Source organism: Meriones unguiculatus, chromosome 6, assembly GCF_030254825.1.
Source record: "Meriones unguiculatus strain TT.TT164.6M chromosome 6, Bangor_MerUng_6.1, whole genome shotgun sequence".
Lineage (NCBI taxonomy): Eukaryota > Metazoa > Chordata > Mammalia > Rodentia > Muridae > Meriones > Meriones unguiculatus.
Window position 1 is genome coordinate 61,945,577 of NC_083354.1, and position 24,334 is coordinate 61,969,910.

Below are 24,334 nucleotides of genomic sequence, written 5' to 3' on the forward strand. Positions count from 1 at the left end.
CACTATTTTCTATTCTTTCTGATTATTTTAGCTGGTTTCATGGACAGGAACTAACTCTGTTCTAACCCCAACACACTCCCCCAATATCCTCACCATTACTTTACAAACCACATGCATTGTTAATGGAACCCACAGACTGAAGGTTATACAGGATGCAAGACTGACAGAGTCACTGAAAATGTTCACTTTCTGTTTCACTCCTGGTCCTGAATCTTCATGTTCTCCACAAAGCTAATACAAACACTTAACTGCATGGAACCATTTCATGACTTTTATCTTCTTTGCATAGTTGTGTATTTCTTCAAAACTTGAAGTCCTCTGCAGAAGTGATTCCAGCCCTTGAGAGCCACCATGCACTTCTGGAAGCCATGGTAATGAGCCCTGCCCCTTCTCTGACTCAGCAACACATCATTGTTGGGTTGAGCTGTGATTGTCAACTGTAAATGTATCATAGTTAGATAGAGTCCACGAGAGTCTAAGAAGCAGATGCCACATGATAGCAATAGATGGGGCTTCACAGTGAACAGTGAGCCCTTCTCCCAGAAGATTCAGATGCTTGAGACCCTTTTAGACTTTGACTTGATAAAATATAGACTAAACTGTCCATCTTCCCTTTTCTTGCATGGCAGTAGGCTAGACTTTCTGCTAGAACTTTTGAACCTTAAACAAATGTGTCATTTTCCTTAGTTGGACTTTTCCTTGAGACAGATTTTCAGATTTGCAGCTTAGGCTGATCTTGAATTTTCTGTGTAGCCAAACCTGACCTGGAACTTCTGATCTCTGCCTTGGCCTTAAAATTGCTATGGTTCCAAATGTCTGCACCCATGTCCAGCTGATTTGCCTTTTGATGTTGTTTCTTGTATTTAAACCAAGACCCTTTTGTTCTAGGCAAGCACTCTAGGACTGAGACATATTTGTGGCCCATGAATGTGCTTTGTGAACCAAACCAAATGCCAAATAGTAAATCAGGAAATCTATTTTTGCAACAGAAGACACAACTACGAATTCAACTGCTGCGCGCTGCAGTTGTTTGGTAGGTGTGCTATGATTGCCTTCTCACAAAGCAAAAGCAAAGCTGGGAATCATGGCTCATGTTTACAATATAGCATTCTGGAAGCTGAGGCAAGGAGATGGCTATGAGTTCAAGATAAGCCTGGATTATAAAATAAAACCCCAACTCTAAAAACAAAACAAAACAAAAAAACTGACAGCAAACAAATCGGAAAAAAAAATGAAGAGAAAAGGGTGAAAACTGAAAAGATAATCAACTCTGGGTTGAAGTGATATGTGTACAGTATTTGTGAATTTCAAAATGATATTGCAAGGGCTAGAAACATTGTTCAGTTGGTAAGATACATGCCACAAACAGAGTGAAGTCTAGAAGACATTGGGTTCTCAATGATAACATAATGTCTCACTATCATGCAAATTTTAATTTAATAAAATATTTCCCTTTCAAGGAAATCACAAGTGAAAGCAATCACGAGGACCCAGTTCATCCCACCAAGCCGGTAAGAACTTGAAAGCACATGGGATTCTGTGTATTTGTACGTGGGCTTTGGACAGGAGAGTGTGTTTATACTTGTCCAAGGAGCGCCTAGAGGAAAGCACTGAGGTGAAGGGAGCTGTGGGTGAGAGAGCACTCCTGTGGCATCTTGAGAGTGGATGCAGGACTAGAGACAGCAGTCCTCATGCCAGATCCAAAGCAACCAGTGTTAAGGCATCATGCAGCAGGCTGGTCTCCTGAGATCCTAAAGGGAAATTAGGGTGCCAGGATATCCAAGTCCCTGTCAAATGAGAGGAATAGACATAGTACCCCACACTGATGCTATGAAAACATGAGAGAGTCTTAGGGTATGGATGGGGGTCATGGGAAGGAGAGAAGAGTCCTAATCGACTCTTAGCAGACAAGCAAAGCAATCAAAGAGGTGTGAAGGTACATCTTCCTCTACCTCCCTTCTCTCCACAGGCTTGGCTCTGAGGGAAGCCCAGTGGTTTCAAGAGGCAAAGAGTCTGCTCTAAAGAGACTTGCTCTAAACTTTGCTTATGAAAGCAACACAGTTTCTGCATGTTCTCCATTGATTTTGCAATTCCTTCGAGGGAGAACACTGGCTTTAAATGTATTGAATTCCCAGTACTTTAGGGACCACCCAGAAAGCCTATTACTGTTGGCGAGTATAAAAGTCTCCATGAATGGAAATAAAATGTCACGTAATGTAGGTTATTCAGTCATGAAAAGTGTTATGAAACATTACAGCCACCAACTATAGATGAGGACTATGCATCTGCCTTTGAACATATGAAGGAATGGGCAGAAATTTTAGCTAAAAATCAAGAGACCGTTTACAGTTTTATCAATAATCTGAATAACCAACGCAGCCATCTACCCAAAATAAATTCTGGCAATTGGAAACTCTCACCCAAGCCACACAAGATCCCTAGGTTGCAAGTTGCAGTGGCTGACATGGGCCCAGCAGACCAAGCATTGCTCCGGGTCCTAATGGAAGTCTTCTCAGCTTCACAGAATATTGAGCTCTGCTTGTCCAACAGCAATGGCTTTCTTGAAAGCAACCACCCAGCTCTGGAGCTGAATAAGACCTCTGTCACCAAGTGTTCCATGTGCAGGCTGGAGCTCAGCACAGCAGAACAGGAGCTGCTTCTCACCCTGCCTGCCCTGCAGTCTCTTGAGGTCTCAGGGACAAACCAGTTACCAGGTATCCCTGTGCTTTCACAAGCAGTCTGGCTGACTCTGTGGTTTCTCATTCTTAGTGTTAGATGAGTGAAACTTCTCAGACACAAGCCATGGATGTGCCTCGATAGGAGAGATCTGAATACTCTCACTGTTTGAGGCAGTGTATAAGGTCCTGAATCCTAGAATGGGTTTCAATAACTCAGAGAACACTAGGAAAATATTGCCACCATAGTTTCGTCTCTCAAGGTCCTCAGAAGGGTGCTTGAGTAGCTTGTTGTTGGTTAATGGGGCATTGTGTGTCAGATGATGCTGGAGAACCTTCTGCACTCTCGCTGCCCAGAGGAAGAAATGGCTTCTCCACAGAAGACATTTATTCTGCATAAATAATATTTATGTCTTCTGCTAAGCGCTGTTTGATAGTTTTCAGAATAGACTTTACAATGATGTCTTTTAAAATATGTTTATTTAATTGTCTGTTTTCCTGTGCTTGTATGTTTAGTTGCCCTCAGAGGTAAGAAGAGAGTGTCAGATCTTTTTGGAGCTGTGGTTACAGGTTGTTTCAGCTGCCTAATGTGGGTGTTGGGAACCTAACTGTGGTCCTCTGCAGAACAACAGGAGCTCTTAGTTTCCAAGCCATCTTTTCAGCTCCTAGACTTTGCTATCTTTCATTCAGTTATTTCTCAGTCTTTATACCATGGCAAATATTTAATTTTTAAATTTTGTTTTTGTTAGTAGCAGAATTTTGAATTTTTTTAGCAGCATGCTATATGCTCAAGTATTCTTTGCTCTGTCTGTATTGTCCTTTTTCTTTTTTTTAACTTTTTTAAAGACTTTTGTATTCTTTTTAATAATTTATTTAATTTTTATTTTATGTGCATTTGATGTGATGATGTCAGATCCCTTGAAATTGTCATCACAAATAGCTGTGAACTGCCATATGGGTGTTGGGAATTGAACCCTGGTCCTTTGGAAGAGCAGAAAGCACTCTTAACCACTGAGCCATTTCTCCAGCCCTGTCCTTTTTCTTTTTAAGAATTACTTTTGAAACTATAAAATATATCATGTCCTTTTTTCCTATCTTCCATTCAAGCCTTTCCATATACCCGTCCTTGCTCTCTTTCAGATTCATGGCATGTTTTTAAAATTAGTTGTTGATATTGATATTGACATATATACATACATGCGTGTATATATATTTCTAATATACTTGTATACTAATTATGTGTATACATTTCTCAATACTTAAATACCGGCTCAGTCTGAATACTACTACTTGTATATATGACTTAAGAGCTGACCATTTGTTAGTACATAACCAACTGGCATGCTCTTCCCTGGGAAGACTGTTTTTCCCATCATTAGCATCCCTTAGGTTTTTATAGTTCTTTGTGTAGGGTTGAGGCCTCATGAGCTTTCAATCTTTCTTTTTCCTTTTTATTTCTTTTTTCCTTCCTTCTTTTTATCTCTCTGTTTATTTTGTTTGCCTGTTTTATTGTTTTTACTGACATTTATTTGATTATATTTTTGACAATGTCATACATGAGTGCTATATTTACATACTTTCTATGCCATGCTCTCTTCCCTCCAACACCTACTATTGTTCCCCAGTTCCCTGTCAACCTAGTCTACATATCTGTATATATAAACACATATATGAATACAAACTGCTGAGTCTCTTAGTGTTGCTTGTATACGTATGTGTTCAGGGCTGACTGCTTGGGATTGGATAACCTGCTGGGCATTGTCTGTGGAGATGCTGAGTCCCCCCCTCAGTGTCCACTAAGCACACATAGCTCTTCATCTAGGGGTGGGACTACCCATATTGTTTTTAACTGGTGTTGTCATTGTATAGGCCTTGCTTAGGCAACCACATTGTTGAGATTTTATGGTGTAGCTTTCTAGTCATATGTATGGAACTCACTATCTTGTAGCAGATATTCTGATCCTCTGGCTCTTACAAATTTCCTGTCCCCTCTCCTACCATGTTCCCTGAGCCTTGGGTATAAGAGCAGTCTTATATATATCAATTGGGGTGGGCTCCACATCGTCACTTGTTCTCTAGATTTTGTCCAGTTGTGGACTTCTGTTATAATCTCTATCTTTTGTGAAAAAGAAGCTAATTTGACATGTGATGGTGGCATACACCTTTAATCCCAACACTTGGGAGGCAGAGGCAGAGAAAGTTCTATGAATCTGAGACAGTCTGGTCCACAGAGTGAGTTCCAGGACAGCCAGGGCTATGCATTGAAACCCTGTCTCCAAAAACCACACACACGCACACACACACACACACACACATACAAATAAAAGGAAAAGAAAAAGAAAAAGAAAGAAGAGGCTATTTTATTTCTTTGATGCAGTTCGACAGCTACACTTATCTGTGGATATAAGGATAAGTATTCAGAATGCAGGTAGAAATTACACTTGTTTAGCAAATGGCAAGAGTATGCTGTCTTTCAGAGTCCATGACCTTACCAGCCACAGGAAGTTAGCTAGGTTTATGGTAGCAGGAATGAATTTCCTATTACTGAGCAGCCTTTACATTTTATTGGGTAGGTGTTGGTTACCTCCAAGATAGAAAAAGCCATTAATATACCATAGGATATACCATCCATGCTGGTCATTGTTATGGTTCATAGGCTTTGTGGCTGGGTAAGACGGTGAATTGCTTTTCTCCCTTGACAGCTTTCATAGCACCTTAGGGTACTGTGAGAGTTAATCTTGTTTGTTTGTTTTCTTTGTCTTAATCAGTGGTGAAAGAATGGTCTCAGAACTGTTTGTCTCAATTGGCCATTTAAGTTTAATAGTAAAAGACTGGTTAATGATAACAATACATCGTAAAACCTTCAGAAGAAAAGAAGAATGTTTCCTGTACTTTTGTGTGTATGTGGCAGTTTTAAGTTATTAGTTTTCAAAATCAGTACTTTTTAATGGACACAACTTGACCAAAAATCTGTCACAGAATTTTGAGACCCATTAAAACAAGTTCAATGAGAAAAGAGAGAGAGAGAGAGAGAGAGAGAGAGAGAGAGAGAGAGAGAGAGAGAGAGAAAGAGAGAGTCTTTAGGGAAGAGGCTTCCAAGGACAGTTCTAGATTCTTTCATGTCTTGAGCTTGAAGTATGTGGTGTCTTGAGTAATAGGATGCTGTCATCAAATTCTGTGAGGCAACCAAAGGAAACAGCAAAAGCCTATGTGGAGGGGCGGATCTCCTGATCACAATGCGAAGAGAAATTTTTATAACTTGCACTTGAACTTTATTTTTTCATGGCATTTTCACCTCCAGTGGCATAACTTCACTTCAGTTATGTTGATATGTACACCTATACTTACATATATTATATATGCATTTTTAGGTAAACATTAAATACAACTTTTTCCTGGTTTTTAAAAATGTGCCTCCTGGTTTTGGTTTTGGTTTATAGATAGTGTCTTTGCTTGCGCAGGTTAGATTTAATCTCCCTGTGTGCTGGATAGTTCTGCTTCTATATATCTCATCCTTGAAAATAAATTTTAATGTGATGAAAAATATCCACTCACAGATTCCAAAAGAGCTGATTGACTCTCATGCAACAGGTAGACAAAGCAGGATAAGAATGTAGTTTAGCTGGTAGAATGTTGATATGCCATAAACATGCATTGTATAACATAAACATCCATATATCTTGGGTTGAATTCCCAGCACTGTGCAAACTGAGCAAGGTTGTTCTTGTTTGTATTCTCAATACATGGTAGGTGGTGGCAGAAGAAATTCATGGGCAGCCTCGGCTACATACCAAATTTGAGGTCAGGGAACTTAAGATCCTGTCTTAAAATAAGAGAAATGAGAAAAATGTAGATGGAGGGATAGATGGAAGGGAGTGTAAAAAGAAAATGAAAGGTGAGAAATAATGTAATTTTATTTTTTCCCATTTTCTTCACTTTATTATTATTAATTTTCCCTTTATTTTAAATTTTTCATCAATTACACTTTATTCATTCTGCATCCCCCCATAAGTCCCTCCCTCCTCCCCTCCCAATCCCACCCTCCCTCCTCCCTTTGCATGTATGCCACTCCCCAAGTCCACTGATAGGGGAGGTTCTCCTCTCCTTTCTGATCTTAGTCCATCCATTCACATCAAAAGTGGCTGCACTGTCCTCTACTATGGCCTGATAAGGCTGCTCCCCCACAGGGGGAGGTGATCAAAGGAGAGGCCAATCAGATTATGTCAGAGGCAGTCCCTCTTCACATTACTATGTAACCCAATTGCACTCTGAACTGCCCTGGGCTACATCTGTGCAGGGTTTCTGGGTTATCTCTATGAATAGTCCTTGGTTGGAGTATGTAATTTTATTTTAATCTCAAAAAAGTTTTAAAAATTAAAGATAAGAGAGATAGGATAAAAAATATAGCTCAAAGTAGATCAATGACAGTTCAAGAATGAAACCATAACAGGTAATTTTTAAGACCTTAGATTTGAAAATGGATCCTTAACTATGACATAGAACAAAAAAGAAAAAAAATATGCCTTTGAACTAAGAAAACAACCAACAGGTCACTATTACCCTAAGTTTACAGTAGTGGAATAAATACCTTGGCATTAACTAATAGCATTTTTATTAAACAGAAGGCAGAAACACACACACACACACACACACACACGTAACATTGGACAAACCATTCAGGTGTATTTATATATTTTGGAATATATATATACACACATATGTGCAGAAGAAATTCATGGGCAGCCTCGGCTACATACTAAATTAAAGTCAGACTCGGAACTTGAGATCCTGTCTCAAAATAAGAGAAATGAGAAAAATGTAGGTGGAGGGATAGATGGAAGGGAGTGTAAAAAGAAAATGAAAGGTGAGAAATAATGTAATTTTATTTTAATCTCAAAAAAGTTTTAAAAATTAAAGATAAGAGAGATAGGATAAAAAATATAGCTCAAAGTAGATCAATGACAGTTCAAGAATGAAACCATAACAGGTAATCTTTAAGACCTTAGATTTGAAAATGGATTCTTAACTATGACATAGAATACAAAAGAAAAAAAATATGCCTATGAACTAAGAAAATAACCAACAGGTCACTATTACCCTAAGTTTACAGTAGTGGAATAAATACCTTGGCATTAACTAATAGCTTTTTTATTGAACAGAAGGCAGAAACACACACACACAAGTAACATTGGACAAACCATTCAGGTGTATTTATATATTTTGGAATATATGTATACACATATATGTGTGTGTAAAACAATTATATTTTCCTCCCTTCCTCTTCTTTGCTTCAACCTCTACCATGAACTCCCCTTGCTCTCAATCGAATTTATGACCTTTTTCTTTAGACATTTTATACACACATACATACACACACACACACACACACACATATACAACCTGCTCAGTCCATACAATGTTGCACACACACACATATGTATATATATTTGCATCCATATCAGTCCATACAATGTTGCACACACACAGAGTGCTGACCATTTGTCATTGTATAACCATTTGGTGTGCTCTTTCTCTGGGAAGAGTATTAATCCCTGTCTTAGCATCCTTAGTTGCCTGACATTCTTCCTCGTGGTTGAGGCTTCATGAGCTTCAGCCTGTCCATGTTAGCATGTCCATTGGTGTGAATCTTGTTCAGGTCATGTTTAGGAAACTTTCTTAGTGAGTCTTCATGGGTGTAGATTCTCTGACATTTCCAGAAGAAAGAACCTCAGTAAAACTTGGTATTCCTCTGGCTCTTAGAATATTCCCTATTCTTTTTCCCACAGTGATCTCTGAGCCTTAGGCCAACCAGTCACGTTGTAGATGTGTCAGTTGGGACTAGGCATCACAATTCTTAATTTTGATCAGTTTCAGTTTTCTGTAATAGTCTTCCTCTGTTGCAAAGAGAAGTTTCTTTGATGAGGGTAGAAATAGTCTGTGGGCACAAGGACAGATATGGAGAATGTACTTAGGGATTATGCTGGTTTAGTACAGTGGTATTTGGAGGTTGTTCTTCAGCATCCAAGCTTTGCAAGCCCTGAGAACTTGGCTAGGTTTCCAGTACCAGTCATGTCTTCCCTCTTGTTGAGTGGACCTTATGTCCAATTAGAGATGGTTGGTTACCATTAAGGTATAAACGCCACTATTACACCGTTAGAAGTATTGTGTCACGCTGGTCATTGCTGTGGTTCATAGATATCATAGCTGTGAAGAATTGGTTGCTTCCCTCCCTTGGAAGCTTGCATGCTGCCTTCGGGTGCAACAAGAGCTAGTCCTCAGGGAGGAGGCTCTCAGGTCAGTTCCAGCTCACATCTTAAGGTCCTGTGTCTGAAGTGCATGGTCTCTTCAGCAATAGAGATATATCTTCCACCTCTGGAAGGCAAACAATGCCATCAGAAATAGTCTTTAATATTTTGGGAGCTTCTTAGACAATCCTGACTGACAACACAAAAAGAGGGCTTCTCATGCCTGGTGTCAGGATTTTTGTTAGATAACCTAGGGCATTTGGGAGGAGCATTGTCGGCGCCGATGGGAAATTTTCATTTAAATTATGTATATTTGTATGGTATTTATATATGTATGTATGTCTATAAGCACATATTTATATATTACTTAAATGTATCATAGGTATTTTTAAGTAGATAGTTAATAGTCCCTCCATCCTCCTTCTCTATTTGTCTCCTTCCTCTCCTCTGTGTTTAAATTCCCCTGTTTTTCCTATTTACTCTTTTACATTGCTTGAACCCTGCGATTTCCCCTCTGTTGGTATTTCTCTCCTCACAATGGCCTTTCCCCCCTGTCTTATGCTATTACTCCAGATTATATACTCATATATGAGATTTTGAGCCAGGAACCTCAGGTGACAGTTGTCTTTCCAGGTTTGGGTTACCTCACTTGTTTAGTTGGGCCAAGGGCCTGTCAATCTTGTTTATCTTCTCAAAAAAGCCACAATTCTTACTTGTTGATTCCTGGTGTTGTTTTATTTTAGTTCATTAATTTCCACTTTGAGTTTTAATATTTCTTGCCATTAACTGGATCTGGGTTTGGTTTCTCTTTATTTTTCCAAATGTTTGAGTTGTACTATTAAGTCATTGATCTCTACTTTATGTTTTTTTTTAATGTAGTACTTAGAGCTATAAAATTGTCATGTAGGATTATTTTTAATGTGTCTCCAGGTTTTTGTGTTGTGTTGTATTTATTTAGTTATAGGAAAACTTTTTCATTTCTGTTTGATTTGTTCTTTGACCCATTCATCATTCAGTAATGTGTTTAATCTCCATAAGTTTGTGTATTTCCTAGAGATGTGTTCGGAGTTGATTTTAAGTTTTATTATATTATGGTCATACAGGATACACTGAGTTATTTAAATCTTTCAGAATTTGTACACATTTGTTTTATGTCCCAGAATATGATCTATTTTAGAGAAGCTTGTGTGCGTAGCTTAGTAGACTGTATATTCTTTGGTGTTTGGGTAAAATATTCTATAGGCATCTGTTAAGTACATTTCATAGATGATGTCAATTTTATTTGATATTTTTATGCTTATTTTTTATTCTATTGGAGAAACTATGGTATTGAAATCAGCTAATACCAATGCGTTGCTGTTAGTGTGTGTCTTTAATTCCAGTAGTACACTTTTTATACAATTGGATGCACCAGAATTTGGTGAATATATGTTTATAATAATAATGTGTTTTGGTTAGCTATTTTCTGATTACAGTGAAGTATATTTCCTCATTTCTTCTACATCATTTTTGTTTAAAGTTTATCTTGTCAGATATTAGCATAACAATGCCTACTTGACTCCTAGTGTCATTTAATTGGAGTATTTTGTCTATTCATTACTCTATATAAGTGCCTATCTTTATTTATTTTTTTAATATTCATAGAAGCTTTATTCTTTTTTTACAATAATTTTTATTTTTTATATTAATCACAGGTTATTTGCTTTGTATCCCAGCCATAGCCCCATCCCTCATTCCCTCCCAATCCTGCCATCCCTTCCTCATCTCCTCCCTGCCCATTTCCAAGTCAACTGATAGGGGAGGACCTCCTCCCCTTCCATCTGCCCCTAGCTTATCAGGTCTCTTCAGGACTGGCTGCAATGTCCTCTTCTGTGGCCTAGCAAGTCGCTCCTCCCTTGGGGGAGGGGGATGTCAAAGAGCCAGCCATTGAGTTCATGTCAGAAATAGTTCTTCTTCCCCTTACTGAGGTACACATTTGGATACTGAGCTAATATGGGCTATATCTAAGGAGGGGTTCTAGGTCATTTCTATACATGATCCTTGGCTGGAGAAACAGTCTCATAAAATACCCCTGTTCCCTGATATATTTGGTCCTTGTGGAGCTCCTGTCCTCTCAGACATTTAGGAATAGTGATTCCTCAAGATCCAGCTATACCACTCCTAGGCATATATCCAAAAAATGCTCAAGTACAAAACAAGGACATTTGCTCAACCATGTTCATAGCAGCTTTAATTGTAATAGCCAGAACCTGGAAACAACCTAGATGTCCCACAGTTGAGGAATGGATACAGAAATTGTGGTACTTTTACACAATGGAATACTACTCAGTAATTAAAAATGAGGAAATCATAAAATTTGCAGGCAAATGGTGGGACCAGAAATGACCATCCTAAGTGAGGTATCCCAAAAGCAGAAGGACACACATGGTATATACTCACTTATATAGACCTATAAGATAGGATAAACATACTGAAATCTATACACCTATAGAAGATAAACAAGAAAGAGGAACCAGGGTAAGTTGGTGAATCCTTACTTAGAAAGACAAATGGGATGGACATTGGATGTAGGAGAAAACAAGAAACAGGATAGGAGCCTACCACAGAGGGTCTCTGAAAGACTCTACCTAGCAGTGTTTCAGAGCAGATGCTGAGACTCATAACCAAAACTTGGTCACAGTGCAGGGAATCATAAGAGAGAGGGGGGAGTTAGTAAGTGCCTATCTTTAAATCTAAGATATGTTGCTCGTAATAATAATAATATTATTATAATAATATAATAATAATATTATTATTATATAATATTATTATTATTATTATTATGTTTCTAGATGATGATGATGTTTTTAGAGACAGGGCTTCTTTGTTTGGCCTTGGTTATCTTAGAACCTGCTCTGTAGAACAGGCTAGCCTCATTCACAGAGATCCACCTGCCTCTGACTCCTCAGTGCAGGAATTAAAGGTTGTGCTACTACTGCCTGACATGATTTTATTTCTTGATTCATTCAGCCAGCCTGAATCATTTGATTGGAGAATTGGGACCATTAATATTTGAAGGTATTATTGAAGAGCATATGTTGCTTGTAGTGATGCGTTGTTGATTTCTGGTGTTGTTTGTGCTCTCAGTGGTACTTTGTACTTTATTAATCATACCTTCAAAATTCTTTCTTCATCTCTTAGCTCAGTTCACCCCTCTCTTCAGTCTGAAATAATGTCTCCCTTAATTTCTTTAGGTTGGTTTTTTGGATATAGTTTTCGTAGGCTATTTATATCATAGAATTTTCCCCCCAATCAAGTATGGAAGATAGTTTTACTATCAGTATTAATCTAGATTGTCTGTTGTGGTTTTTTAGAATTTGATATGCAGTGACACAGACTTTTCTGGCATTCAGTGTTTCCATTGAGAAATCAGTTGTTATTCTGATGGGTGTTCCTGTATGTGTGACTTGTGTTTCTTCTCCTGATGTTTTCAAATTTTTTGTATACTTAATGTTTTCATTAAAATATGCCATGAAGCAGAATGAAGGGAATCTTATTAAAGAATGGCGAGAAGGACTTGGAGGAATCAGGAGCTCCACAAAGAGAGCAACAGAACCATGAATTCTGGACACAGGGGTCTTTTCTGAGACTGATACTCCAACCAAGGACCACTTATGGAGATAACCTAGAACCTCTGCACAGATGTAGCCTATGGCAGCTCAGTCTCCAAGTGGGGTATCTAGTAAAGAGAAGAGGGACTGTCATGAATTCAGTGGCTGGCTCTCTGATCACCTTCCCCTGAGAGGGTGCAACCTTGCCAGGCCACAGAGGAAGACAATGCAGCCAGTCCTGATGAGACCTGTTAGGCTAGGGTCAGATGGAACTAGAGTAGGACCTCTCCTATCTGTGGGCTGGGAGATGGGCATGGGAGGAGAAAAGGGAGGGATGGTCAGATGGGGAGGGGATAAAGGAGGGGCTATAGCTAGGATGCAAATTGAATAAATTATAATAAATAAAAAAGAAAAGAAACAACAATAGTTGAAAGGTTAAAAAAAGACATCAGCATTAAAGTGTAGTTAGTAATTAAATTATTGAAAGTAAAAAAATATGCCATGAAGAGTTTCTTTTCAGGATTTTTCTATTTGGTGTTCTCTGTGCTTCCTGTATCTTCTGTATGGGTATGTCTTTTCTTAATCTGGGCAAGTTTTCTTCTATGATGTTGTTGGAGAGCTGGTCTATGTCATTGACCTGGGCTTTTTCTCCCTTGTCTATTTCTCAAATTCGAAAGTTGGGTGTTTTCTTGGTGTCCTACATCTCCTATATATTTCTTTGCTGTGTTCCCTCCCCGCATATTCTTTGCTTATTTCATGTACTTTATCTTCAAGTCCTCATACTGAATCATCTGCTTGATTCATTCTACTTGTAAGTCTGTCCTTTGAGTTTTTTAGTTCAGTTATTGGGTTTTTCAATTATATATATATTTAGATTGACTCCTTAGTATTTCTATCTTTATTGAATTTTATTTTCAAATCCTAGATTTTCTTTGTCATTCCATCAGTTTTATGATTGTGAGGGTTGGATTGGGCCTACAAGTTGGATATGGCTCAGGTGGACACCGGAGCCTGAGCTGATATGCAAGATATGCATTTTAGTCCAAGCTTGTGGGGGTTGGGGAGGATAGGAGGTGGGGAGCATCAGGAAAACTCACCCACTTAGACCCTGGAGAAGATTGTGTAGGATGTGGCTGAAGGTTGGGGATGGAAAGGAAGGCAGGGTGGATTGTGAAAGAATTCTACAGTTTGGCAGTGACACAGGCAGAGGTAGCTGGACTAGACGCAGGTACTGGATGTGGGATCCAAACTAGATCTAGGCAGTTTGGGGATGGATGAGAGAGGAGGGTGTGAGAATTACCTGGACAGACTTTGGAAGAAGATGCACAGGATCCGGTTGGTGGAGAGGATCTGAGTTACATTTTTATGTAAGTTGGAGGTAAGAATTCAACTATAATCGTTTGCATGTGCAAAACCAGTTGTTTCCCATGCTGTTTGTTGGTTGGGGAAAATTTTATATATTTTGTGAGTCTAGAGACCAGCACAGAGCTTCCCCTGTAGTATCTAATCAGCAGATGTAGCAGATGGCAGTATCTTCATGGCTGTGCTTCCTACACAGATGTTAGGAAGTCTCAGAATTTCATCCTGAAAGCATTAAAATGGCTAAAGATGACAGCACAGCTTAGAACCTCCACGGGGGACCTTGAGTGATGGGAACTATGTGCTGCTTTCCAGATCAGCTCTTTGCAAATTTGGACAAGTTCCTGGGCCTGAAAGAACTGTCTGTGAGACTACATGGCAAAGCAGATGTGCTTTCATTCCTTCCTGGAGAGTTCCCAAACCTCCACCACATGGAGAAGTTATCCATCCAAACTTCCACGGAGTCTGACCTCTCCAGACTAGGTAAAGATGGTGCTTGGATCTCCAGCTCATGTCTCAGCTGGAAAAGCTACTTGGCTAGTAATTGTTAGAACTGTTAAATCATCATTAGTTAAACCTTTCCTGGGCTTCACAGTGTGAAATGTTCCTACATGGGAAGGTATGGGAACAGCACTCTTCCTCCTTAAGAGAGCAGAGATTTATTGGTTACCCATATCTTTAACATGTGGGGAACTGTTCTCAGCCCTTCACAACCACTGACTCAGTCTTCACAGCCCCTGTGTGAGAGAAGGTTTGATGATTATTGCTGATTGTCAGCTGGGGAAATGAGGTCAGCGATGGCTCAGGGCTAAGGAAATGTGTCTCCAAACAGAAGGTTTGACTGCAGAGCCTGAGCTTTACACTCCTAAAGTTTCCTCTGCAAAGCAGTGTGTGGAGTCCTCTTCTTTTGCTGTCTGAGTGGCAAGTGCAGATCTGTATACTGAGGGCGAAGGAATCTGACTGGGAGCAGTGTAGATGTTGCAGCTCGGAAGGGAAAGGCTTCCCCTACAGGAGTTCTGCTCCAGCTGCCTGGAGAGTTTCCCCAGTGCAAGTGTAATAGCTCTGCTTCTGCAGGGGAGGTTTCCCCAGCAAAAGTTCTGCTCAGCCAAAAGGGTTTCGGTGCACTCCAGAAGATATCCTGGCAGTCCAGAGCCAAGGAATACCACAAAGCCACACCACATAACAAACCTTGCACAAGAGATTTATTGGGAGGGAAGACTTGGGGAGGTGGTTGCTTCTTCTCAAGCAAGAAGCAGCAGAGAATTGGGTGGAACACAGAGTTTATGTAGGGTTGCATGGTGTGAGGTTGGAGGGGCAGAGCTTTCCAGGGAGGTCTAGGAGTGGAGGGATTCTGTGGCCTGATTGTTGGGATGAGATCAGGGATTGAGACAATTTTATTGCTTGTAGGCCTGGGGCCTTGTGGGTTTACAATGTACACAAAGTTTACAAAGGGAGTACATGGCTTTTGAGTTGGCTTGAATAGCCAAGAAGCAGTTAGAACCTTTTCTCCATTTCTCTTCATCCCAGCCCCTTGTTGACAGACAGCTGTGCAGCCATCTTTCTACAACATGCCATTTAGCAAAATGACAAAATCACCATCAGATCCTTAATTTTTAAAGCACTGAACACTAAGGAGATGTAAGCTAGGAACTGACATGGCAGATTTGCATGTCAAAAAGTCACTAGAGTATGGAGGCTCCTGCCTATAGTCCCAGCATTTGGAAGGCTTAGACAGGGAGACTATCACATCAAAGCCAGCCTCTCCCTGTAAATGAAGTTATTTCCAAGCTAGTCGGAGATACAATATGAGACCCTGTCTGAAAAGAAACCAAAGCAAGCAAACAAAACATTTTCCAAGTTGAAGGTAAATGTGCTTAAGTCAGTCCTGTTGGCTTTAGTCCCATAGATCTGTATGGTGAAAGGAAACATCAAATTCTCCCAGTTTTCCCCTGACCTCCCAAAATGTGCTTGGCACATGGATGATCTCCACACACCACATACACATAGACAAAATAAATAGGTTTACATGTTTTTAAAGTTGTGTTTCAGACTTGTTCTCTTTTTTTATGTTACTTTGCACAGAATTCCTATTGTGTCAGTAAAGGGTGCAAACATAGAGACATCAGGATGCTGACACTGGGGGTGAAATATAGTGAACAGAAATAATTTTCTTTTTCAGTTCTCTGTTTCCAGAGGGGGTCCAGAACTTGCCCCGGGTCATCTGCCCACTAGTCAGCTACAGAAACTGAGCATAACCCCAATGAATGTAGTCTGACTTCTAGATACTGTGCCACTGTGTCATAGGGGCACTGGGCCCCCAGTCACTGCCTGTTTAATCACTGTAGCTGGAACTGATGTATTGAGGGTCAAATTCTGGAAGAAATTCGTGGCCTTCTCTAATTTCTGAAAATCCTTCATCTTTTGTAGTTAAATTAATTCAGAACTCTCCAAATCTTCATGTCTTCCATCTGAAATGTAATTTCCTGTTGAATTGTGAGTCTCTCATGGCTGCGCATGCTTCCTGCAAGAAACTGAGAGAGATTGAGTTTTCTGGACAATGCTTTGAAACCACGTCATTTGGAAAGAACTGTAAAACTTTGACTTCAGATGCTCCTGTGCACAGTCATTCAGTACTCTAGGATTAAAATGCAACTGTTGTTGTGGGAACTTCAGTCTCACCTCTCCCATTCCCCCTCCTCAATGCTTGTCACTTGTTGATCTTCATTAGTCCGGTGCCGTCCTTTGCCACACCTTTTGCATACTCCACAAAGCTGAGAGGCCTTCCGTTTCAATAATTTCTAGGGAAAAAACACCCCCATAGTTTCTAAGAATGATTTGTCTACGATCCCTTTAAAAATGACCTGGCTTACCACAATTAAAACATCTCACATTTTGATTGTTCTTAAGACTGTTAGAAATTACTTCTGATATGAGAGCAGCATTATAAACATGAGATCCAATATCAGCCATATTTCTGGTCCATTCATCTATTGGTGACAATCCTGCTTAAAAGGACTGCTCACACTTTTGCATTCTGAATTAGCATTTTTTCTGTTTTGGTTTTTTTGAGAAAGGATTTCTCTGTGTAGCCATGGCTATCTGGAACTCACTCTGCAGATCAGGCTGGCTTAATACTTACAGATCCACCTGCCTTAGCTTCCTGACTGCTAGGATTAGAGACTTGTACCAAAACCACCACTTTTGTTGACTTTATTTAATCCTGTTCAAGCAAATTCTTGGATTAAAGGTGTGTGCTAAGGCTGAGCCCCACCACAACTAGAAACAGGATATTTTGATAAACAACACAAGCCCGGGATTCACAGTGTGATCAAATATCCTGGAGCACTGACCCCTTTTCTCTTCTTCTTTGAGAGGGCAGTGATGAGGACAGCCTCTGTTAGACTGGATAGATGAGTTAGTGTGCTAAAGTATGGGCACATTCCAGAAGCCCCAGGCTGAATTTTTAAACATTGTGTCTGTACCAAACACATACAGACTCTTCTCCCTCTTCAATATTCCCAGAAGAACACAGCATAACATTTGTTTGCAGGGCGATAGGTGTTGTAGGCAATAGAGAGATGGGTTAAAGTACATGGAGGATGTGTGGAGTCATGGGCATGTGTGGAGAATGTCTAGGTCACAGCTGCTCATGGTGGAACAGCAACAGAGGATGGCTTTGTTGTATCTCCCACAGCACTGGCTCTGGGTTCTCTCAGGAACCTGGAGGAACTGCTTCTTCCCACTGGGGACGGGATTCACCAAGTAGCCAGACTGATTGTCCAGCAGTGTCTGCAGCTTCAGTGTCTCTGAGTACTTGCTTTTCACTAGACCTTGGATGATGACAGTTTGCTGGAAAATGGTGAGCTTACCTCAGAGAAAAGGTTTCACCCTGTGTGCAAGCAGTAGTGCCCCTGGAGCTACCTGCTACAAATGTCTAGACCTGAGAAAGGCTTCCAAAGCATTCCTCATTTGCACTATCATGCTGCTGCTTCTCATGCCCTTTTGAAAATTTAGATTTATCTTGGTCTAAGTGGGAAGGTCAGTGCTCTCCCTTTTCTTTTTTTTTTTTTTTTTCTTTAGAGGTGGTCAAGGTAAAGGGGTAAGGGTGGGGAGGTAGAGAAGTGTTCAGGCTGTGGTTTGTTTTCCCAGTGCTGGGAATTGAACTCAGTACTTCACATACACCAGAGCAGTGTTCTGCTACTGCACCACACCCCGGTAAAATCTTTGTCTCCACACTTGTTACTTCAGATACCTGGCCGTATCCCCTTTTGGTCAACTGGATACTGGCAATATTTAAACAAGTTGTAGAATGTTGAAATATAGAGCTGCATCCGTTTTCCTGTCCATGTTACTGAAACATTTGCCATCTAAGTCAGTGTGGCAATTAACCAGGATAGGGTACAGAGCTTCCCCAGTGCCCGAAAGCCCACGTTGTATCCATTCTCCAACAGCGCCCTCCACTTCCATACACAAATGACCACTGCACTGCTCTCTCTCACCATAGCTTTATTTACAGCTAGACTTTTCTATAAGGGAATTCTATAAGATAGGCAATGTGCTCTCTGTCACGAACAATTCCACATTTGGCTAAGGCTGAGGATCTGACTTGCTTCCATGTATGTGGACCTATCTGCATTGCCCACGTGGCATGCCTGGGTTGGCTACCCAGAGGCTATTTAAGCTGTGGGCTGGCTTTCCCCAGGGTCAGAAGATTGTTCAAGGTTCCTGAATAAACTGCATTGAAAAAATAAATAAATTAATTAAATGATAATAAAAAAATATATAAAAAAAACCTTAAAAAAAAGAGTTTCTGAGGCCTTCCTTTTCAATAATTTCTAGGGAAAAAACACCCCCATAGTTTCTAAGAATGATTTGTCTACGATCCCTTTAAAAATGACCTGGCTTACCACAATTAAAACATCTCACATTTTGATTGTTCTTAAGACTGTTAGAAATTACTTCTGATATGAGAGCAGCATTATAAACATGAGATCCAATATCAGCCATATTTCTGGTCCATTCATCTATTGGTGACAATCCTGCTTAAAAGGACTGCTCACACTTTTGCATTCTGAATTAGCATTTTTTCTGTTTTGGTTTTTTTGAGAAAGGATTTCTCTGTATAGCCATGGCTGTCTGGAACTCACTCTGCAGATCAGGGTGGCTTCATACTCACAGATCCACCTGCCTCAGCCTCCTGACTGCTAGGATTAGAGACAAGTACCAACACCACCTGTCTCTGAATTAGCATTTCAACAGCCAAAAATTCAATCAAAATTTGTCTGACTTGTGCATCTGATACTATTTTATTCACAGCTGAAGTCAATCTTTGCAAAAGGGTCAATATAGGCATATTTTGGTCTTTGTAGATTTTAGTAAAATCCTGATTCTTCAACTTTGTACCAAATGTTTAAAGCTGCTAAGCAACGTAACTCATCATATTGACCTTTACTTAGCAATGGATCCTGGGAAATATTAATACTTCTAGTCTTATATTATTGTTCTATAGTCCTAGCTTCCTCTTTCTACCATGTTTGCCATTGTAACTAAGAACTGGCTTCCAATATTGCTGTTGCCAAATCTTTCCAGACAAAGGATAACTCTGTTCTAAGTTACCAATACATAGGGTGAATGCATACCAAATAAAATGATTACTTCTTTCAATCTCAAATTCAATAAGCCTATAAGATTCCATTTAACTTCCTCAGAACATTGGGGGTGTCTATCATCTTTTGTATAGTTACTGTATAATCTAAGGTTGGTTTTCTAATAACCTTAAGCTGCCCCTCTTCAGTTTCATCATGCAGTAAGTTTCATCACAGTAAGTTCTTATCTAAATGTCTCTGTCTTTGTCTGAGTGTTGTTCTCATTTTTATTTATAAGTATCTCTAATTTTTCTTCTAAGGCTTGTATCCTATCAGTCCACTTTTGATATTTTTATTTTCCCTATATCTCTAAGTTTTCTTTTTTTCCTTTGAGAGGGTACAAAAATCTACTATGGCTATTAAGGATAAAATAAAAATTGCTAGGCTGGTGTAACTATAATCTGAATTATGTCAATCTCAGTCAAGTTGTTTATCTTTTCATTTACTGCTGCTGTTTTAAAGCCATTTAAAGCAGGATTATGCAGGGTCCTAGCACCTTGTATTATGGTATTTCCCATCTTAACTTCTTGGAGAATTTCCAGGTGACTTACCAAATCTTACAGCTTCTCAGTTTGTCTGCACTGGCATAATTTCTCTGTTCATGTGTTTGTGCCATGTGTTGAAGCAATATATATATATATAAATTTTGAAACAAATTTCAATCACTCAGTTGCACCAATAACGATTCAGGAGCAAGATGCTTGGGTAAAAAAATTTAAAAAGGCTGCTGTATGACAGAAGCAGAGAAAGCATTCAGCTGACCTTCCTACTCAACCTATGTAACAAAGGGAAACTCTCTTTCCCAACACCATCTCAAAAACCCTCAAAACTCAATGTCTTACCCTTCTACCTCCCATGTGTTTCTTTATCCATCCTTCTGACTTTCTCTTACTCTCTATTTTTTTTTCTACATTCACTCCCTATCAACTGGTTGCTTGCTCCACCTCTTGAACTTTTGTTGACTTTATTTAATCCTGTTCAAGCAAATTCTTGGATTAAAGGTGTGTGCTAAGGCTGAGCCCGACCACAACTAGAAACAGGATATTTTGATAAACAACACAAGCCCGGAATTCACAGTGTGATCAAATATCCTGGAGCACTGACCCCTTTTGTCTTCTTCTTTGAGAGGGCAGTAATGAGGAGGGCCTCTGTTAGGTGGGGCCTCCTAGAGTGCAGAATGTCTAGGTCACAGCTGTTCATGGTGGAACAGCAACAGAGGATGGCTTTGTTGTGTCTCCCACAGCACTGGCTCTGGGTTCTCTCAGGAACCTTGAGGAACTGCTTCTTCCCACTGGGGATGGGATTCACCAAGTAGCCAGACTGATTGTCCAGCAGTGTCTGCAGCTTCAGTGTCTCCGAGTTCTTGCTTTTCACCAGACCTTGGATGATGACAGTTTGGTGGAAATTGGTGAGCTTACCTCAGAGAAAAGGTTTCACCCTGTGTGCAAGCAGTGGTGCCCCTGGTGCTACCTGCTTCAAATGACTAGACCTGAGAAAGACTTCCAAAGCATTCCTCATTTGCACTATCATGCTGCTGCTTCTCATGCCCTTTTGAAAATTATCCCCTTTTGGTCAACTGGATACTGGCAATATGTAAACAAGTTGTAGCAAGTTGAAATATAGAGCTGCATCCGTTTTCCTGTACATGTTACTGAAACATTTGCCATCTAAGTCAGTGTGGCAATGAACCAGGTTAGGGCACAGAGCTTCCCCAGTGCCCGAAAGACCAAGTTGTATCCATTCTCCAACAGCGCCCTCCACTTCCATACACAAATGACCACTGCACTGCTCTCTCTCACCGTAGCTTTATTTACAGCTAGACTTTTCTATAAGGGAATTCTATAAGATAGGCAATACTTTGTCTTTTTTCACCAAAAATTGTGTTTGTACCTTATTTCAGAATAATACATATGACCATAGCGCATTGTATTCACTGCTGTGTGTCTGTTCATTATTTGAACACATGTGACCTCCGTGTGTCTATTCAATGGGCACTTAAGTTGTTTCTAGTAGCTGGTTACTGAGAAGTGCTTCTAAGAGCATTCGTGTAAAATATACATGTTTGGGTATTTCTGGGGATGGAATTTCTGAGATACCTCACATATATTGATTAAACCATGTTTTTTGCTTAGATGTGGTACATGCTTGTAAGTCTACACTTGAGGAGGTTCAAGGGTTCCTTGTCTAAATAGCAAGTTCAAGGCCAGGTTGTGTCACATGAGACTGAGCACAAACAAAGAAACAGGAGCAAAAGTCTCCAGGGTGTTGTGGTAGCTTTTACCCTCACCAGAGGCTGGTTCACATTCTTTCCCTAGTAGATATTGTCAATCCCTTGTAGTTTGGGTACTCTGATGATTCTCATGGGTAATGAAATCCAAGGCTTTATTGTTGTTACAAAAAAAAAAATTTACCAATAAATTTTACCAATAAAGACTGAGGAACCAGATGCCAGGATGAAAACCTACTAGCTCAGAGAGGCAGAGAAAGGACCCAGCTGACATTCTTTCTCAGCTCAGGTCTGGATGGAAAAAACCCAAAAGGCTTACTAGCTCAAGTGACAGCTCAGGAAGGAAAGGCCAAAAATCCCAAGGCTGAGGGCTTCCTAGTTCAAAGCCCCAAAGCCATGGAGCTGAGGAGCTGAAGCCTAAGCTAAAGCCAGAGCTTGAGGTAATAGCTCTTTTCTATGTCTCCACACTGTCTTAAATACCCCTCAATGCAAAGTCCCTCCTATTCTTTAATCACTATCAGCTTGTTTATTGCTCTGACTCTTGATCTAAGTTTAACTTTATTAAATTTGGTGTACAGAAAGCTCTTAAGGGTGTGTGCTAGGGCTGGGTAAACCATACCATAATCACCTGTTCACAATAAAACATTCTTGGACTAAAAGTGTGTGATAGGGCTTGTTATGCCCAAAGGTAACTTTTCGGGGGTGTGGGTCAGGCCTGCTAATCTCAGCTCAACCAAACGAGATAAGAAACAGGGTTTTACAGTTCACAATTATGGGGTTCATAATGGGATCAAATATCCTGCACCACTTTAGTTGATGAGTTGAGGAACATCTTTCAGATTGACCAGCATCTGAAAGAAAGACATGAGACAAAAAAGAAATGGTTTACCTTTCTGAGATGCACCTCAGAAGCCAGACAGATCCCACTTGGCTAATGGATACTGCACTAGGGCTCAGAAATTCTGACAAAAATCATATTATCTTAAGGTGAACTCATCTTCCTAAGGGTGGTCTCCTAGCCAGGTCCCTGACCTGACCCACATGATTAACCCTTAAAAGAGGAGCTAAGGGCATGATTCCATATGAGATAGATTCCATTATTTACACCATAATTACTTCCAGAGGGTGTGTTTAAATCTCCAGGTGTGAAACTGGAGATGTACTCAGCAGTGCTCATTTAGATTGTGTGAAGCCCTGAGGTCATGCCCAAAGCACCACAAGAGTCAAACAGTCATTCCATCAATCAGTCAGTCATTCAATCTATTGATCTCTCTGCCAATTTGTCTACCTTCCTTATGGCTCTCATTTTCTTTTATACCTTCAAGCTAAGTGCAAAGCACATGTAGAGCTGTAAGATCTTTCAGATAGATCATTGTTTTTGTTTGCTTATTTTTTACCTGTCTAGGCACTTTCTCCTGATTTCTGTTTCCCCTTTGCAGTTTGGCGAGGTCGTTCCCTATCTGCAAAGCTGCTGTTTGGTGCTTTCAAAGAATGACCTCTAAAACATCATGTTGACCATTTCCTACTTTCATTGTCAGGGTTGGGAGTAGTACCAATAACTCGTCACGATTACTGACAGCCTCGTGATTCTCTTTTTTAAATGTTTTGTTTTCTAGCCAAGGTAGCAACCAGTGGAGGCTTCCAGAAACTTGAGAACTTAGATCTTTCAGTGAATCACAAGATTATACAGGAAGGATACAGACATTTCTTTCAAGCTCTCGATAACCTGCCAAACTTGCAAGAGATGAACATCTGCAGGCATCTCTCAGAATGCATCCAAGTTCAGGCCACCACTGTCAAGGCTCTGAGTCAGTGTGTGATGAGACTGCCCAGCCTCATCTGGCTCGAGATGTTCAGCTGGCTCCTGGATGAAGACGACATGAAAGTGATGAATGCTATGAAGGAAAGACACCCTCAGTGCAAACGCTTGACTATCTTCTGGAAATGGGTACTGCCATTCTCTCCTGTCATTTAGAAGTGAAGGATGCAGCTGAAGGCTACCGACAGTTTTAAATATCTGATTTCCTAAAACATTTTACTGTAGCTAAGCAAGGTGGTACTTCTCTTACCTTTCAGCATTTAGGAGACTGAAGTGGGAGCATCAAGAAGTTCAGAGCAGCCTGTGTTATATAGCAAGATCTTGTCTTAACTAATTGGCCTGCTCTTTGATCACCTACCCCTGAGCAGGAAGCAGCCTTACCAGGCCACACAAGATGACAATGCAGCCATTCCTGATGAGACCTAATAGACTAGGATCAGAAGGGAAGAGAGGGGGAACTACCCTATCAGTGGACTTGGGGAGGGGCGTGTTTGAAGAAGGGTGAGGGAAGGTGGGATTAGAGGAGAGGAGGGAGAGGTTTATGGGGGGATACAAAGTGAATAAAGTGTAGTTACTAAAAGTTAAAAAAATTAAAAGCATAACTAACCATCATATGAAATAATATTTATTAAAGGTGTAGGCTGCTGATACTTTTCTAGAAGCCTGCTTGTTCCTCACTAAACTTAGCAGCTATGATGAGCAGTGCCTTGGCAGTCCTGGTATGGTCCTCCTGTCTAAAGATTACAGCTTTTGTCAAGTTCATGTAGAGAACCC

The 24,334-nt window shown here is 40.1% G+C and overlaps 1 pseudogene; it reads left to right on the forward strand.

The window, feature by feature from the left end:
- The window catches only part of LOC132654513 (baculoviral IAP repeat-containing protein 1a-like), a 53,090-nt pseudogene extending 29,374 nt beyond the window's left edge, over positions 1-23,716 (forward strand).
- The last annotated feature ends 618 nt before the right edge of the window (positions 23,717-24,334 follow it).